This window comes from Chiloscyllium plagiosum, unplaced genomic scaffold (genome assembly GCF_037043375.1).
Source record: "Chiloscyllium plagiosum isolate Xiang-an unplaced genomic scaffold, Cpla_swu_hap1 HiC_scaffold_39, whole genome shotgun sequence".
Lineage (NCBI taxonomy): Eukaryota > Metazoa > Chordata > Chondrichthyes > Orectolobiformes > Hemiscylliidae > Chiloscyllium > Chiloscyllium plagiosum.
In genome coordinates, this window is record NW_028270177.1 from 58313400 (window position 1) to 58330196 (window position 16797).

Sequence of the window (16797 nt, forward strand, 5' to 3'; positions counted from 1 at the left end):
TTAGGTAAATGTGAGGCATTGCAATTTGTAAAAGAAACGAGGGTGGGAGTTGCACGGTGAATAGCAGGACTCTGGCCAATGTCAAATATGCACCTCAGGATGCAAGTACACACTTTTAAAAAAGAGGTATTACAGCTAGATAGGGTGGTGAAGGAGGCACTTGGGACACTTGCTTTTATTGGTCACAGCATTCAGAATATGAGTTGGGATGTGATGTTGTGACTGTAAAGCACATTCGTGTGGTGACCAAAATCTGTCGGTGACCAGTAGCAAGAACTCATCTGGTTCACTTACGTGCTTTAGGGAAGGTCATCTGACATTCTTACCTGGTCTGGCCTACATGTGACTCCAGACCCACAGATGCGTGGCTGATTCTGAGCTGCCAACTGACCAATTAGCAGCTGGACAAGGAATTCTGGTCGAATCATTGACATACTCTTACCATGAATGAATAAATAAAAGTTCATATTTCCCTCGCAATCTCTGCAAACACCTCCAGCTGCAGGAATTCGTACTGGCTTTGTAACACATTTTCACCACATCCAGCACCATCAAAGCTACCTGACCATGATTCCTCTTCCCACTTCCCTCTTCCTGCTCGGAGACACTTTGCAATTTCTTTTACACTTAGTTCAAAAACATTCCCTCACTCCAGAAACATTAGGACTTTTTGGTGTTCTTCTAAGCCTCAAAATCAAATGTATTAATTTTGTCCAGAGTGAGGGTCGAGTGTCAATGTCTTGACAAGGTTTTGACCGGTTCAATCGAATGCCCTTTCTTGAAAAGTTTTGCAATCCTCCTATAAATATTCACTTACAACCAAACATTTCAGTCTCTTTACCCTGTTCTGCTCTCAAACTCATGTAATTGGCTCGTTTTATTGCTTGCTATAATTTGTCCATTCTGTAATTCACTTTAAAAATTTACATATAATTTAAATTGCATTTTATCACAATTTCCCGGAGGATCCCTCAATTTGACATTGCTCATTCGTTCAGCTTCATCACACAACAGTCGACTTGAGATACTTCCGATTCGAGCCTGTTGCACAACGTATTATTCAAAGAAACACTGACAAAAACATTCTTTGAGCTTCTCTTCCAAATTACTTCTGCCATTGTGATTGTGCCAGATTATACAAAGACAGAAGTCGCCATAAATTACTAAAATGCCTTTGTTAAAAATTCCAAACAATTCCTGTTTAATGTAGTGGTGAGCAATGAAACGCTGTGAGGCAGCGTAAAAGTGTACTTCTGCTTGAGTTTCCGGCGCTGTACAGAATTTGCATTCAGACTGATTCAGCTGCACAATCTGTAGTCAAATGCTTTCTCTAAAATGTGATTGTTGCCGATTACTGTTAACGTTATCCATCCTGCTTTCCCATTCTGCCTGTGCACCGCTCCCCCTCCCCCACCCCGGTAAGTTCGTATACCGTTGACTATTTATGTTCCGCCTTTTGTTCACCATGTGTCACAAAGTACCTCTGTCATATTGCGGAGACTTTGACCATTCCAGAAAATACTATAATTGACCTTTTTCCACATTTTCCTGTCACAAACCTATTTGCTGATGTACAGTTCAAGTTTAACTCTATCCCTTCCTGCTCCTTAATGCTTGCCTTCATCCACATCCCCATGTTGCACAGATGTTTCACCTTTCACTTTGGATTTAGAAATCTTGTGTTCCAACATCTCTCTGTTGTAAACTCCTCCAATAACTGGAGACATACGATCATGCAGCACAGAAACAGACCTTTCCGCCCAACTTGTCCATGTTGACCAGGCTACTGAAAAGGAATGATTCGCATTTACCTGAATTTGGCCCAGATATCTTCAAACCTTCTCCTCTCGGTGCACCTGCCCAAATGATGTTTACATGTTATAATTGTGCTTGATTGTATCACTTCCTCTGGCAGTTCGTTCCATATATGCACCATCCTCTATGAAAAATGTTGCCCATTCGGTTCCTCCTTGAATCTTTGCTGTCTCACATCACATTTATGCCCTCTAGTTTAGGGATCAGCCATCCTTGGCTATTCCCCTTACTTATTGACCACGTAGTTTTATAAACATTTATAAGGTTACCCCAAAACCATCTATGTCCTAGGGAGATCACGGCGACAATGTTACAAATATCTCCAATGTACATACTGAATGCTCTAATCCATAAGGGCAAGTGTGCCAAATACCGCTTTCCCCACACTGTCCACCTGTGATGCCACTTACAAGGAGCAACATAACTTCATCACTGGTTCTCAGTTTGTTGTACAATAATCTCCAGGGAACAACAATTAACTGTGTTTGTCCTCCTTGATTTGTCTGAACAAAATCCAACACCTGAATTAAAATCTCTTTCATTCCTCAGCTGGTCAAGTACCTCTTTGATAACCGTATTCAGTGCGCACTAAAACACGACATTGTTCTCCACAAACTTACGATACTGACTCCTGTATACTCAACGAACTTGTTAATGTGAATGATGCAAATCAATGGACCCAACACGGATCCTTGTGGCACACCGCTGCCCAGAGGCCTCCATTCCGAAAAAAAACAACCTTCGACCACCAATTACTGTTCAGCTAATTTTGTATTCTTTTGGCTCGATCTCCCTGATCGCTTGTGACCTTATTTTAATAACTAGTGTACCATTTAAACCTTGTCAAAGACCCTGCTGAAGTCAGTATAGGCAACATGGTCACCTCTTCAGCCACACAATAACGTTTTAGAAATGTGACTTTGTATGTACAAAGCCGTTCTGATCATCTTTAATCAATCCACCTTTCCATATGCATGTCACTCCTCTCCAGCATAATCACTTACATAACTTCCCTACTGCTGAAATCTGGTTAATTGGTGGTTAGTTCCCTGGATTTCCATTGCGGTGTTTTCAAAATAATGAAACAAAATGGTATTCGTAGATATGGAGAAACACAGAGTGGAATCGGATGCTTCGGTTTAACGAACCATAATATAAAACAAAACTCGTCCCACCTTCGTGTTTGTGGCCCATATCCATCCAAACCATTCATAATGATGTGCTTATCTAAATGTCTTTTAATTTTTTAACTTGACCCACAACCAACCCTTTCCCAGGTGGTCCATTCAATCACAGGCTTTGAGGAGTCAGCAACTGAATTACTCATTGCCGAATTCCTGGCCACTGACTTGCTCTTGAAGACATTATTATTGATATGGCTAGTCCTGAGCAATTTCTGGTCATTAGAGAACCCACGATGGTGATAAATACCAGGTTGGATTATCAGTGATAGTAATGTAATTGCATATCAAAGAAGGATGGTTTGATTCTTTACTGTCGTACTTGTCTAATATTTGTGTGACGTGAACATTAACTGCTATCTGTCAAACAAAACCTGAATGTTTTCCAAGGCTTGTGGCATTGACCATGGACTATTTCAGGAATTGTATAATCAGTGACCGTTCCCACGTCTGACCTAATATTGGAGAATGGGTCATTGCAGCCGGTGAAAATTATTGAGCCTCGGACACTCGCTTTCCTGAGCAATGGCTGCAGAGCTGTTCTGGAGTTTGAATTACGAAACGGACAATGATCAGTTTTGTTGCTGGTGATTATTCCAACCCGGAGAGTACTTCCGAAAGATTCTGATGAACTATAATTTTATTCGGGGTCCTGTTGTCACGCACTATAAAATGGTGCCTTGACTTTAAGTGTAATTGCACATACCGCCCTTTTGGCAGTTCAGTCTTTTGATCGAAGCTCGCGATGGGGTCAGGAGCTGAGTCAGGCTGATGGGACATTAACTGAACGTCACAGAACAGGTTATTGCTGATCTAACACATTATGGCTGACACCGTCCATCACATTTACATGATTGACCGTCCACTGATGGGTCAGTGACTGTCTGCAGTGCCAGTACCCTGTTTAATGTATACAGGACATACTTTGGCAATTTATCACATTGTTGGTAGATGTCAATGTTCTTAGTGAAATAGAACAGCTTGGTTAGAGGTGTGCCAATGTCTGGAGTTTAATAACAGTTTCAAGTGTCTCAAGCCATTTCTTAAAATTGTGAGGTGTGTATCGAATTGCCAGGAAATTTGTGTCGGTGCTGCTGGGGCCCAGTGAAGATCGCTGAAATGGATCATCGGCTCAGCCCTTCTGGCTGAAGATTGTTACATATGCAGCAGCTTTATATTTTCCCTGATGTGCTGCACTCCCCCATAACCGGGGACTTCATTGTTGGAGAGCAGCCGCCTCCCCGAATGGTCTCCTTCATTGTCCACAATTTTTGTGACGAAATGGTACAAGGCCACAGACATAAATCTGAACCATTGATTGTGGGATCACTCAGTTCTGTCCACTACTTGCTGCTTATACTGTTTCACATTTATCGTCCTGTTTTTAGCTAAGGACGATCTTCTCCAGGTTGTTTGGGGCTGCTAATGACGTGTTCTTCTGCACTTTTGTTTGAACGGGGGTGCTTCCTGGCGTGAAGCTTACTGTGCAGTGGGAATATGTCGGCCCATGTGGTTGCAGTCTGAATGAGTTGCACAGGATATGATCCTGCTGCTGCCGATGGCTCACTGCACCTCATGGACACCTCATCTTTGGTTGATCAATCTGTTTGAAGTCTGCCCCATTCAGCACACAGGTAGCTACAAAACATGGTGGGTAACGTCTACAAAATTGAATGTGGCTTCCTGCCCACAAGGACTAGACAATGACTGCTCTTACAAATATTTTACATGGAGACGTGTCTCTGCAGCAGGCCAATTGGTGACGACGAGGTCAATGATATGTTTCACTTTTATTGATTTCCCCATAATCAGCCGCAGGGCAGTCCAACAGCCACAGGATCCAGCATTAATATTGAGCACTATATTGACTATGTCAAAAGGAGCTGCCCCCTCTGGCTGTGCCAACCAGAGAGGTTGGTGATGTTGCCTCGCACATAGCCCTGTTCATGAATCCTGTTTTACAGACAGTTTATGTCTGTACCTTGATTAGCCTGTAGGAAATGTATGGCAAGCGACTTCTACGTATTGTTCAATGAAGAGTTAATATCTATTTATGTCTTACATATTTTAAAATAAACCATACAGCATTATGTTCCGTTTAAAATTATTGATGTGAACAATATTTAAATTACCAGTGTACAAAGCGAACTATTACACAATTCAGTGACTGCAGAAAGCAATTGATTCATGTTCAGAATAGGGAACACGATCTTGCAGTATGCAAGCGCTTGAAAATGACTTTGAATAATGCTAGAATTCAGACAAGGTGTTACTTGACCTCATCACTACGTCCACAACACTCTCCAAAATCTGCCCGCAGAGTTTCTAAGCTAGAGCTGGACAGTTGTTCACAAATTCCATCACAACAGACCTGGTAGTGACATATCTGAACAACAGTGAAATGTGTGGCCCAGACTGGGTGCTGGTGCAAATGCAGTTTCAGCATTTGTAAAAATCACCTGACACCATGCATGATATCTGCAGCACATGTTATCTAACGTTGAAACCGACATAAACCATATCCAGTGTATGTCAGCACTTCATCAGTATCCAAGCAGAATTGCGCAGCTCCACTGACGCCAGCATGATCCCAGCCCAACGTCCTTCTGTGCGACTTGAGCTGGAAATGTCTATGTAAATAATTACAGCATTGTTCTGAATTTTAGCAGCAAAGTCTCTTCACCGATAGTCGATATTCCAATAAGCACAAAATCCACTCGATTCAGTACAATTTTATGACAAAATATGATGAAATAAATGCACACATCACAGTTGGAGTTTTGAAATTAGGAGTCTGGTTACACACACAAGAACTAATTATGATTATTAAGTGCAAGGGCCTCGAAATGTGCAGTTATTTTCCCATGTACTAAGATCGAGTGCTAATATTCACACACAATACATTTAATGGAACAATATCAGTTATAAGTACAATTTCGATTTCCTCTGTCACCTCACAGTTCAGTAATGTTGCATGTGAATGCCAGTGCCTGTGTCATGCGAGGGATGGACGTTATGCTTCTGATTTTTTTGAATCAGTATATTCATTCAGCTGTTCAGAACAAGCAAGGTACTGACTGGTCCAAACCAGCCTGTGGCCTCAAATCCCAAACCTCTGTGCCCAGCATGTTAGGACAATATATTCTATTCGAGTTTATTCCGGGAATGAGGTAGGAACTGTATTTATTTTTCATCCCGTGATCCCTTTGAGAAGATGGTCTTGTGCTGCCACATTGAAACGCTGTGGTCCAAATGCTATACGTGGACTTACAATACCATTAAGGAGGGAACTTGAAACAAAGACACTGAAGGAACAGCATTTCCAATTCAGGTTGTTGGATGCAACGAAACGTGAAGTATTGGGGTCCCAATTATCAGCTGCCCTTCTAATTCTTGCGGGTCGTAGTTTCAAAGGTGCTTTGAAATGAACTTTGGTAAATTTCTGCAGAGCATCGTGTAGATGGCAGACATTGTTGCTTCTGAGTGTTATTGAATGAGAGGTGAAGCTACACTCACCACCTGCATATCTGCTTCTTTCCCTTTCGTCTCCTCTGGATCTCGATTTGCATCTCAGTAACCCTCCCTATCACCATAATCGTCATCAGATACTACAGCAATATCTATCGTTGTTAAGTTCATCCAGCATCTACACTCTTCTCTATTCCTCAATCTTACTCCCAAATACGACACCCGTCACTGTCTGCCTAACCATCGCCAGCTCCTTCACTGCTCTCCGGCTGTATGTTCCTGCAGAATCGTTGGTGCTCCATAATTCTCTAACCCCCTCCAAACTCACTGATCACCTCCAGCTCTTTTAACCCTTCCAATGCCTCTAAACACCTCCAGACCCTTCGCCCAGTCAATCTCTCTGACCACCTCCATTCCTTTTCGCGTCTCTATCTCTCTCACCACTTCTGTCCCATACACCTCTCCATATCTCTCTCAACATCTGGACCATTACCACATTCCCTATCTCTCGAACTACTTCCAGCCCCTATACTCATCCGTATCTCTGTAACCTTCTCAATATACTCCAGTCCTCCTTATTTGTCGAGCAACCTCCAGCCCCTACACCCCCGATTCAGTAATCTTGTCCCATTCCTTACCGCATAGCTGTCTCTCTAACTAACTCCAGCCTCTTCACCCCTCCCTATATCTCTCAACACCTCCAGACACGATACCCGCTCTCCATCATTCTAACCTCCTGCCATGACAACTTCCTTATCTCTCCAACCACCTCCAGCCCACACCCCTACATATCTCGCTAACGACCTCCAGCCATCCACCTCTCCCAATCTCTCTACACACCTCCATTCCATACACCCCGCCCTATCTCTCCTAATTCCTCCAGCCACTACATCCCTTCCTATTTCACTCATCCCTCCCTCACTTTCTCTCAACACTTCCACCCTAAACATCCTCTCCTATCGGTATAACCATCTCCAACCGTCACATCACTCCCTAATTGACATCCAGCCTGCACACCCCTCTCTGTCTCTGTAATCACCTCGAGTCCCCTCACCCCTCCCTACCTCTCTAAACATTTCCAGCTCCTTACACTTATTCATCTCTCTAACCACCTCCAACACCAACACCTCTCCCTATGAATCTAACCACCTCCAGCCCGTAACCCCTCCGTTTGTCTCTAAACTCCAGCTGCTTCAACCCTCCACATATCCTGATAAATGAAAAATACCCTCAAAACCTGTTCTGGCATGTGCAGCCCTCACTACCTCTGTCACATCCTGAACCTTGCTTTCATCTTCCGGTCTCCTACTCATAAATCCACGATTACCGCCTCCAGACTTCACTCCTGCTTACTTCTGTGATTTCCTCCACAATTTGCAGCCCTCCAAAATTCGTGCATCGCCTCATTTCTTGTGCCGTCGGTCTCTCAGTAAAATGTTCCAGATTCTATTCCACTTGGCATCTCCTCCAGTCCATTCTACTTTCCCGATCTCAGTAATTGACGCCAGCACCTGCACCCATTACCTACCCCTGTAACATTTGACAGAATCAGAACCCCTCCCTGTCCCTGTAATATCATCTCGCTCCTGCACCCCTCCCTATCTCTGTAGTCTTCTCCAGCAGGTACATTCTTTCCTTATTCCTGCAGCATTCTCCAGCACCTACACCACTCCCTATCCCTGTACTATTCTTAAGCACCTCCAAACTCGTCCATTCCTGTAACATTCTGCAGCACCTACACCTTCTCCTTATCCTTATTACATCCACCAGAACGCCTGCACCTGCACCCATCGCTGTTCTTGCAACCTTCGCCAGCAGCTACACCCTTTCCTATTCCCATGCATTCTTCAGCATCTACGACCTTCCCTATCCCTATACTATTCTGAGGTACCTACAACCCACACAGTATAACGCTGTTCAGTAACGATACCACTCTATACCATTGCAATATTCCCCAGCACCTACACTACTCCCTATCCATGTAAAATGCTTCAGCACCTAAACCAACCGGTTATCCCTGTAACTTTCGAGATCATACACATCGCCTCGCTATCAGTTCACTTCATATTCTCCATTATATACATGTTTCACTAACACTGTAACGTTCTCCAGTACCTACACCCTTCCCTAACCCGGTAAAATTCTTCACCACCGAAACATTTCCCTGTCCCTGTAACGTTCTCCAGCATCTCGACCGACTCGTTATCGCTGTAAAATTCTCCAGCACCTGTAACCCTCTACAACTCTCAAACACTCTGCAGCGGCTACAACCCTTCATAACTTTCTAACCTCCATCCCCTGAAATATTCTCTATCTGCTTAACTACCTCAAACCACGACATCTCTCCCTATCTCTCTAACCACTTCCAGTCCATACACGTCTCTCTTCCTCTCAACGACCTCCAGCCCCAACACGACTCCCTATCTCTCTAACCAGTACCAGCCCGCTCAGCCCTACCTATCACTTTGACAACGTTTACCCCCCACACCCCTCGCTACTTCTATGTCCATCTCAAGCCCGGCATTCCTCCCTAGCTGTCTCACCTCCAGCTGATGCAACCCTCCGCATATTGTGACAAAAATGCAAAAACACTTGAATAGCCTGTCCTCGCATGGACCGGCATCACTATCTCTCTCAGATCTCCAGCCTTGCTTTTCTCTTTTACTGACATCCTCCAACTTATAAAATCACGATTACCTCCTTCAGACATTACTCTTCGTTATCTTTGTGACTTCCTCCACAACCTACACTCTTTCATCGCCCCCTTTCGTGCCCGATCCCTCTCTCAGTAAAGTACCCCAGACTCAATAACACTTTGCCTCTACTTCAGTCCCTTCAACTCTCCCTATCTCTGTACTCTACTCCAGCACTTGCACCCAATACCCATTCATGTAAAATTCGATAGCACCTAAACCACTCCCTATCCCGATCAGATTCTCCAGCACCCACAAACTGTCTCTATCCCCATAACCTTGTCCAGCATCGACACCCAATCCAAAACCCTGGAAGAGTCTCCAGCACCTGTAGGCAATCCCCCTTTCCATTTATCATTCTCCAGCACATTCAACTGTCCAATTCCTGCAACATTCTCTTGCTCCAACACCCCCTCCCTATCTTTTTTTTTAAATTCTCCAGTACCTACACTACTCCCTATCCCTGTAGTTTTGTCCAGTACCATTGGGTTGTTAAGAAGGCATACAGTGATTTAGCTTTTATTAATAGAGGGATCGAGTACTGGAACCACGAGGTTATGCTGCAGCTATACAAAACTCTAGTGTGGATGCACTTGGAGTATTTTGCACATTTCGTATCACTGCATTATAAGAAGGATGTGGAAGCTTTGGAAAGGGTGCAGAAGAGATTTGCTAGGATGTTGGTTGGTATGGAAGGAAGGTCTTACGAAGAAAGGCTGACGGATTTGTGGCTGTTTTCGTTGGAGAGAAGAAGGTAGAGACGTGATGTTATAGAGACATATAAGATAATCAGAGGGTTAGTAGGGTGGACAGGGAGAGCCTTTTTCCAAGTATGGTGAATACGATCACGAGGGGGCATAGATTTAAATTGAGGTATGATAGATATAGGACAGATATCGGAGGTATTTTCTTTACACAGAGAGTAGTAAGGGCATGAAATGCTTTGCCTGTAACGGTAGTAGATTCACCGAACTTAAGTACATTTAAGTCGTAATTGGACAGGCAGATGGACGTACATGGACTAGTCGAGGTTACATGGGCTTCAGGTTGGTATGACAGGTCGGCGCAACATCGAGGGCCGAAGGGCCTGTACTGCGCTGTGATGTTCTATGTTCTATGTTCGACCGACACCACTCTCGATCACTGTAGCATTCTCTCTCACTTACAAGCCTGCTGATCCTTGTAACATTTAGCAGCACCTACTCTAATCCACATCCCTGTAACATTCTCCAGCAACTACAGAGTCTGTATTCCTTCTGTATTCCTTTCACATCCTCTAGCAACTAACTTATTTCCTATCACTGACACATTTTCCAGATCCTGCACTCCTCCCTAATTCTGTAACTTTCTTCAGCACTTAAAGAGCCACAATATCCATGTAATCTCAGAACCTAGAACACAGAACATAGGAAAGTACAGTAGACTACAAGTCCTTCGGTCCACGATGTTGTACAACGGATTTATACCAATCTAATACAAAATAACCTAATCTACGCACCTCTCAATTCAATGCTGTCCATGTGCGTCTCCAGCAGCAGCCTAAATATTCCTAATGAATCTGTTTCCATGACTATGGTTGGTAACGCGTTCCATGCACTTACAACTCTCTGCAGAACGAACCTACCTCTGAAGTCTCTTCTATATCTTCCTCTTAAGAACATCAAACTATGACCCCACGTGGCAGTCAATCCTCGCCCGGGGAAAAGACTCTGTTTATCGACTCTTTCCATGCCTCTCATTCGATCAGGTAACCTTTCTTCATCCTTCCCTCCAGAGGGAAAATTCTAAGTTCATCAACCTCTCCTCGTAAGACAAGCCCTCAGATTTAGGCAATATCCTTCTCCAATCCATATAATCCTTACTTTCCCTGGAAAGTTCTGCAGAAAAGGCACCCTTGCTGTCTCCATCCAACGATACCCCCACTCTCCATCATTATAATATTCATCAGCACCTAGACCCAGTCCTTATCCAAATCTCATTCTACAGCCATGTACCCCAATTCACTATACTTGTAACATTCCCAATCATAGACAAACACTTCTTATTCCTGTAATCTGCTCATCCACTCGCACACTCACAATCCCTGTAACATTCCCAAGCGCCGACAGCCCTCTATATTCCCGTAACATCTCCAACCTCTACACCTAATCACTATTTCCGTATAACTTTCCAGCACCCCATCCCAGCAAACATTCTGCTGCACCTACCCCACCACCTTAACCCTGTAACATTGTCCAGCACCTATGTCCAATCACTGCACTTGTAACATTCTCAAAACCTTCACCGTCACCTGCAACAAGCATTCACCAGAACCGAGAATCCGCTCATCCCTGCAATACACCGCCCTATCCGTGAAGAATTCTCCAGCAGGGACATCCTTCCCTATCCATGTCACATTATTCAGCACCTTTCAGTCCATGTATCACTGTAGTATCCTCCAGCACCTGTAAACACGCCAATTCCTCGAATATTCTCCAGCCCCTAACAACTCCCCACCTGTGTCATATTCTATAAAAACTACACCCACTCCCTGTTACTTTAATTTTCTGCACCCCCTGAACCCACTCCCTGTCCCTGTAACATTGCCCCGTACCTGCACATACTCCCTATTCCTATCACATTTTCCAGTAACTTCAGCTGCTCCCTTTTGCTTCAACATTCCGAAGCAGCCACACCCACCTCCTGTCCTTATCTCGTTTTCCAGCACCTGCTGATACTCACTGTCCCTGTGACATTCTCCAGCACCTACACCCACTCGCGATTCCTGTAACAATCTTAACCCACCTGCACCCGCTGCCTATCTTTGCAAACTTCACATCCATCTACCCCATTCTCTATTCCTGCAACGTTCTGGAGCACCTACACCACTCCATATGTGGAGAATATCACCAGTACCTAAAAGTGTAACATTGTCCACCACCTTCGTACAAGCCATCGCGGTCTAAAGTTCTTCACCATCTGCACCCAATCCTTACCCCGTAATTTGTCCAGAACCCATGCACGCTACCCCTGTAACACTCTCCAGAACCTACATCTTGCACTATCACTATTAAAGTTCGCCAGCACCGTCACTCACTCACTATCAATTCAACATCCTCCAGCACTTGCAACCAACGTCTATCCCTGAAACATTCTACAGCCGTATACCTGTAACATTCTCCAGGACTGACAACCATTACCTATCGTTGTAACATTCTGCAGAACCTGGTCCTGTCGTGGAAATTCAATCGCCTTTACTCAACTGTTAGCAAGAGCAAAGAAAGGAGCTTTATTTATGTTCTGCAGATTAGACCTCAGTACATTCAGCTAGATGCCTCAATGTAAGGGGTATCTGAGCATTGTTCAGATACTTGCCTTATATTGTTTATTATCACGATCTCATGGGCATTGACTGGGAGAGCTCAAGTTGTTATTCTCTCATCCCCTGGTCTTGGACATAATAGTTCTTCAGCTTTTGCTGAGTTCGACTGTTGCAAGGTCGAGTTGAATGTTTGCAAAATTCAAACAGAGGAGAATGTGAGTACTGCAGATGCTGGAGATCAGACCTTAAAATGTGTTGCTGGAAAAGCGCAGCAGGTCAGGCAGAATCCAACGAGCAGGAGAATCGACGTTTCGGGCATGAGCCCTTCTTCAGGAATGCCATTCCTGAAGAACGGATCATGCCCGAAACGTCGATTCTCCTGCTCCTCGGATGCTGCCTGACCTGCTGCACTTTTCCAACAACACATTTTCAGCAAAGTTCAAACGGAGACAAGCTGGCTGCAAACCTCATAAAAATATTGTTTACAAAGCTCAGCACAACATGAAATTTTAGAAAATCATTCTTTTTCAAATTTCACTACATGGATAATTTTCCATTACATTTCTCCCTTTTGTCATTTTATGACAACAAGGGCAACTACAGCAACAACAAAAAATACATTGCCAGGATAGCTAAAGATCAGAAAATGTTTCGGAAATGCCAGGCCTTTTCTAAGATGCCACCTGCCTGTAACACAGATTTGTGGTGGTATCGTCACTTGCTCTGGTGTGCCCATCTACATATCCCATATTCACTCGTCAAACTCGCCAACTTCATGGTAGGGTGGGGTCCACGGAATAGGATTTTCTTGCCGTGTGACCACTGATAGTTTTAGTTTTTGGTATTCCACTGCACTCATAAGCAGCAGCGTAGGCAATTACACAAGCAAGGTCCTATGCACAACACTATGAATTAGACCAGTCCTAAAATTAGCAGCACTTGTGGGATCCAATACCCCCGTTCCTCCCCGAAGGGAGTTGAGCTATCAGAACCAAGAGTCATCTGCTGCGGGAGGCGGGTGTACTTCATATGATTTATTGCACTAGTGATAGTTTGGGACACCTCAGGAATATTCAAACTGCATGAGGTACCTAACATTTTGGAGACGCCCCCTCTCCCGACTGTCAGAATATGGAATACTAACCAATTTTGTATCACCACTTCCCTCACTGCCGTGAACTCAATGTTAATGAGTGATAGACCTTCCTTCGTCTCATTTGTTAACGGTACTACACTATATGTGAGGCCATTAATCTTGTTTATTGCCACTGTTGTCCCTGCTCCCAAAAGAATGGACTATCCATGGTTCGCTCCTGGTGTCGTTAAGGGGTCGGTGAGTGTGAACCCATTCTAATGCCGTGGCACATCCCTTTAGTTGCGTCTGCTACCTATCCTTGGGACGCACATTGTTGTGCCAGTAGACATTATCGCGGGATAGCAGCACCCATTTCCTCCCAGTGTAAGGTGGTAGTACTCTTTATCTCCACAGGCCCATATTATACCTGCCATCATGGTCTAATTATTGATAAAGGAACAAGTAATGTTTATGATCATACCGTTTGCAAAAGTTGCTGAGCAGACGTCTTTGTTCAAGTACAGCGTCGTAGTGTAGTGGGAGATTCCCCAAGTCGAGTCTCACCAGACTGTTGCAAATACACTTTTCTGCCCAGCCTTCCACGATGTAGAATTCTGTCGTCGGGAGCGTGTCAGCCTTGAGACTGCAGTTGGCCTTGAGTACGAGTAGTGGCACGAGATTTGCCCTAATTGCTCCCCCTATCAGGGTCAGGGTAGTCGCATCCCGCGGAAGCAGATAGCTAACATTTTTCTCCTGGCTTTCCGTGATTGTTTCGGTAGTACACCGTTGGGCTGTGTGCAAACATATCCAACAAGGGTAGCGAACATCTAATCTCCGATGTTGTATTAGGGCCAAAGCACATGTTGTGTTCCCTTTGCATTTAGCAGTGTCCGTTCGCTCTTCCCAACCTACTGGCGTCGGATATACGCCATTTTTCTCCTGCAGGGCCACTTTTACAATCGAGTTAGACTCGCTATCACACCCCGTCGACTCCCTCCGCGTTCGGGCGTGACATTAATGACCCCCACCCTGCTTGGGATTAGATCCATGACCTGGTTTGGCTGATTGACATGCCCTGGTGCTACTATCTTGCGTAGGACCTTCTGCACCTCATCTCAAGTGAGGGGTGGGGGGCGACTTTACCACTACGTTCACCTGTTAATAGATGTCGGGGAAGGGTCTATAGATTCCAAACCATCATACTCCCTCATCGCTCTTCTGAGTTTTGAATATTATCACCCGTGCCCAGCCACCTCCTACCGTGATCATATAATATCTATTTCCCGTGTCAGGTGTCCCTTTGGCCGTGGTGACTCCTGCTAAGTGCCAGTCACCAGCCCCGCAAGAACCCCTGCATAACTATTTATTATCCCATTTATAATTGTCATGGCTTCTAAACGCCCATGGGTCGCATGTGAAGGTCCTCTTCGTAGCCTTAATTAAGATTACCGTCTGCGGCGGTATCCAAAATGCCCCTGCCCTTACTAATAGTCCTACCAGGCCGCTTACTAAAAGTGTGATCTGGTACAGCCCCATATTCGTATGAGGCTTCTAATCATTACTTGCACTTAATTGGTTCCAGTGCTGTCCGATGTCTCCTCATGCCAAACCACACGTTTGCAATTGCTGGCGTGTATCCTCGTGGCTCTTTTTGCGATCTTAACTGCTGTCTGTGTTGCAAGGAGCACTTGAAACGGTCCCAGCCACCTCCTCGCCTTCCAGTTTTTCCTCCTGAAATCTTTCATCACTGTCCAGTCTCCAGTTTCTAGATCTTGCAGTTTCCCTCCTGCTGGTTGGGGTAGAGCGGATTTCAGATGATTCTGTGTTTGAGACAAACGGGCAGAGAGTTTTATACAGTAACACAGTGCCATGTTATCTGTGTTACCTTAAGTCTTGGGCCAATTCCTGTGCTGGGCTGTCTACCAAACAAAATCTCAAACGGGCCAAGATTAACTCTTCCTCTCCTCCTAGATCTCATTTCCATCGCACAATCGGAAGTGCCTTTGTCCATGTCACCCCAAGTTCCTCAAAATATTTTGCCAATTTATTTTTTAGGGCAGCATTTTCTCTTTCCACTGCCCCACCGCTCGCTGGGTGGTAGGGACAGTGTTGACTCATGTTTATTCCCAAATAATCACTGATCTGCTGTAAGGCATTATTGACAAATGTTGTCCTATTCTCGCTACTAAGCCTTTCAGGGATGCACCATCTCGGAATTATCTCAGCTAGCAAAGCTTTGGCTACGGCACTGGCATGTTAAGATGTGGGGAACGTTTCCACCCATTTGGAAAACATATCAACCATTACCAGACAATACCTTTTCCTTTCGTTAGCCGTTAGTTCAATAAAATCCATTTGTAAATGTTCAAAGGAGTTTTGGTATTGGGGGTGTGCTGCCTGACTCATCTGTATTCCCCTCCCCACATTATTAGTGGCATAGTTAGAACAACCTTCGCAATATTTCTGGGAGTAATCAGTAAATCCCTTAGTGTAGCAGTGTGCGGAAATACTGTCAGACATCCCCCCTTTTGACACATGGTCTTTACCGTGTGTCAGTTTGGCATAGAATGGAAATAATGATGATCGTGGTAGACAGGGTTTACCATTGGGTCCACACCATACTCCTTCCCTCACGCTGCATCCTGCTTTCGTCCACTCACGCTTTTCTTCCTGTGTGGCTTGTGACTGTAACTCCCGTACGTCTGCTGTTACGGTACAAATTCTTGTCATACACATGTCAATCCGCTCACTTAGCGGCTGCTGTGCTGCCGTTCTTGCTGCTGAGTTTGCCCTTGCATTGCCTTGGGAAATAAAATCATTATGTTTTGTGTGGGCTTCACATTTACACACAACGGTTAATTTAGGCAATAGGACCACATCCAGGAGGTCAACAATCTGGCCACGGTGTGTGATGGGCTTTCCTGTGGAGTTCAAGAAGCCCCTGTGTTTCCACAGGATTCCAAACTCATGTACAATCCCGAATATGTATCTGCCATCGGTGTAAATGTTCACTGTCTTTCTCTCAGCAAACTTACATTCCTTAGTCATGGCAATCAGCTCGCCTACTTGCACCGACAGATGAGAAGGGAGTAATCCCGCAATGATTATCTCGGAGGTAATCACTACAGCATACCAATACAATTCTGCCTCGTCTCCTTGCTTCTGTATGCTGCCCCGTCCACAAAAATTTCTCCATATCGGGATTCTGAAGTGGTGAATCCTGCAAACCGGATCTAGGGGTGCACATTTTATTAGTTACAGCGA